We start from the raw sequence: 3,688 nt of genomic DNA on the forward strand, positions 1-3,688 counted from the left end.
GTGTTGTATTGCAAGCAGTTGGTGCTATATCTCGGCCAGTAGTATATGGGTATTTCCTAAGTTTTGGGGCTCCTTTATTTTGATCGAATGTGATAGGTTTGTACCTTAACACTGGTTAGGTCGGGAGATGCCATCGTAAGGGTTAATTGGGTGTACAGTCCGTAGTTGGGGTGTGATCCGTGGATGGAGTCACAGTGGTATGGTGTTTGCGGATGGAGGCGTGGGTTAATGGCAAGGAGAGTGAGAACCTTTACTCTGCTGGATAGTTAGAAGAGTGAATCCTTGAAAGCCTTGTCGGTGACCTGTAGTGGTGTCGGGGTTTGGTTCATGATGGTTGTCTAGCGGTAGTTTTGACTAGTAGTTTAGCACGGAAGCTGGGCCTCTGAAGGGTACTCTTGGGATGAGTGGAAGGCAAGATGTGGAGATTTGATGTGATGGTTAGATGTGATGATTGCGAGAGTTGCGCGGTGTTGGCAAGACTATGTGAGAATGTTCGAGGGAATGTGAGATTTGTATCTCGAGTTAGTAGAAATGGTACCTGCGTGTTGGTTCGTGTTTTGGGTCTTGCTAGTCAGTGAGTCCGTGGTGACCCCATTGGTTGTGTAGGGGTAGCGTTCGAGTTGTGATTGGTTATCAATTGTTGGATTTGGGTTGTGAGTGGATGCTGGTAGCATTCTTTGAAGGAAGGGTTCGTGTTCGGGTTGTTGTGATTGAGGTTGACCATGTCGGTCTTTGGTCAAGGAAGTGAGCAGGCTTGCTAGATAGCCATGGTGGGGAATGGTGATTCCCTTAGACGTAGTGTTGTTGCGGTTCCGTTTTAGGAGATCCGGAGAGGTTCCACAATTTGTGGTTTGTGTAGAGAACTCCGTGGTTGGGGTCAGTGGCTAGAGTGGCACATAAGTGTGTGGATTACTGAGTGTAGAGTTTATTGAGTTGATTAGTCAGCTTGTCGGTAACGGGTTTCGGGTTGGCATTGGTCACCTTGAGTTTAGTCTCGTTGGTTGTAAATTTTGTATGTTGATTAGGAAAAACTGAAACTAATCGAACATGTTTTGGCGTAGAATCTGCCGGTTGGAATAATACATCTAATATATGTATTAATTGATCATTGTGAATGATTGGCTTTTATACATTATGTATGTATGATGTTTGGTTTGATATTGATACAGCACTAAGATGTGTATCATTTGTGTGTTAAAGGGGGATATTGTGGGGATGAGATGTGATCTCATTTGGTTGTTGGCCAGGTCCTGAGCCGTATTTATACCTTATGTGTTGATAGTACTGTTGTTATTTCTATTAACTATCATTATAGAAATGTTGTGTCCCATGTTAGTTGTGGCATCACCATGTGAGTGATGGTTGTTGATAGTGTCACTTTGGAAAGAAATGGAAAACAAACTTTTCCTAGTGTTTGGGACCGTCTAGATGTATTGTTGAAAAGTTGATTTAATTCAAGGATTTTAAAGAATTTCCGATTAATCTTTCGGACAAATAAACTGTGGATGACTCTGCGTTTAGGGTAACACCGTATTTGTGAAAAATGTTTGCAAAGCTTTTGAGTTTTCGTATGGAACATGCAAGATTTATTCCGGAACGTTAACGTTGAAAATTTAACCATCTTTGGGAAATGCCTCTTGAACAAGAAAATGTTTTCTTATTATCTACTCTAAAGATTTGCTTTGGTCGTGTTGTTGAGTAGTGACTTAGCTTGGAGTGCTAGTCGGTTGTTGGTGAATTGTTTCGGGGGAGGTTTGGTTTGTTGAGGCTTGCGTACCTAAGGTGTGGTCATTTAGAATGTGCTTCCTTGGTTAGTATCCTCCTTGCTAAGAGTAAGTCGGAGGTTTGTTGTGAAAGTAATTTCTTTCCTTGGGGACTCGGTCGTTGAATGCTCTGTGATTAATTGGCCTTGTGTTTTGGCGTATCCTTAATTTCGGGGACGAAATTCTTTAAGGGGGGGAGGTTATAGTGATCCCGGGTTTACCCTTGTTGAATAGTGATCCGGACGTGTGTCCGTGGATGTTAGTAATTGATTATTATCTTGTTTACATCTGTTACTACTTTGAATATTGAGTTATAGGATGTGTTGGGCAGGTTTGTTACAGGTTGGTTGTGTTTGGGAGCCTAGTGCTGCTGCCCAGATTTTTGGACCTTCGCTCGAGCGAGGCGTTGGTCGCTCGAGCGAGAGTTGAGTTCGTGTCTGGTGGATCGAGCTAGAGTGGCTTCGCTCGAGCGAGCGATTGCGTCTGGTTCTGGACCTGAGAGTTGCATTTCTTAGCTCGAGCGAGTTTTCTTCGCTCGAGCGGTCTAGGTTTGTTATTCGCTCGAGCGAGGGGTATGTCGCTCGAGCGTGCTTCTGGTTGCAAACCTGAGGGTTTGAGTTGTTGGCTCGAGCGAGCATTCTTTCGCTCGAGCGCACTTTTGAGTTTTTGGCTCGAGCGAGAACTTCTTGGCTCGAGCGAGAGTTTTCTGTGTCTGGTCACTCGAGCGACAAAGGCTTCGCTCGAGCGAGAGTGTTTTATATCAGCGGATAGTAGCATTTTTGAACATCACTTTTTCACTTTTCTTTTGATCAAACCCTAGATCCGAGACTCTCTCTCTCTAAACCTACTCTCTCTCTAAGAATTGATCTCCCTAGAGTGTGAATCTAGTCTAGGGCCTTTGTTAAAAAGATAGAGGGCGTTGAGAGCTTTGTTTTAATCTGAAAAAGTTAGGATTTGGAACACGTTGATCTTCGAGTCTTCATCTCCTTTTTGGCTCAAACTTCGAGGTAGGGATATCCTACTCCTCTCTATGGATTTTGTCTTTAAATTTTAGTATTTTGAGATGTTGGGGTTGATTTGGTAATTTGGTGAAAGTTTGGGCTTTTGTGTAATTTTACAAAAGTCGGGGTTTTAAATATATGAACCTATATGCATGTTAGGCATAGAGAAGTGAGATTGATGTTGGTACATTGATGGAAATGGAACCCTAGGGTTGTTTTGTGAATTATGGTAATTTGCCCTAATTGGTTTAAATTGATTAATGCATATAGTTAATTGAAGAAAACGAGGAATTGAATTGAAAATGTTGATATATTATCCATTTGTGCATTTATTTCCTGCTTAGAAATAATTGCCGCTCGAGCGAGATGTTGTTTTGGTTCTTCGCTCGAGCCGGGGGTTTGGTAGCTCGAGCGAGAGTTTGCGTCTGGGTTGGACCTGAAGCTTTGCATTCTTGGCTCGAGCGAGCTTTTCTTCGCTCGAGCGAGTTAGTTTGTTCTTCGCTCGAGCAATAGTTCCTTCGCTCGAGCGTGAGTCTGGTTTCAGACCTGAGGGTTTGAGTTCTTCGCTCGATCGAGCTTTCTTTCGCTCGAGCGAGCTTTTGGGTTGTTGGCTCGAGCAAGGCTTCCTTGGCTCAAGCGTAGATTCTCTGTGTCTGGTCGCTCGAGCGACCAAGTCTTCGCTCGAGCGAGCCTGTCCAGTTTAAATACACAGCAGCGGGATTTGATCAGTCTTTTTCATATTCTTTTGATTCCAAACCCTAGGTTCGACCTCTCTATCTCCCTACTCACCTTCTCTCTTAGATTTGATCCACTTAGGGTGTGTTTCTACCCTAGATCCTTCATTAAAAAGATAGAGGGAGTCGAGGGCTTCCATTTAATCTGAACTTTTGGCAATTTGGAGCACTTTGGTATTTGGGCATTCAT

Source organism: Camellia sinensis, chromosome 10 (assembly GCF_055761805.1).
Source record: "Camellia sinensis isolate YWXY chromosome 10, ASM5576180v1, whole genome shotgun sequence".
In the NCBI taxonomy this organism is placed as follows: domain Eukaryota; kingdom Viridiplantae; phylum Streptophyta; class Magnoliopsida; order Ericales; family Theaceae; genus Camellia; species Camellia sinensis.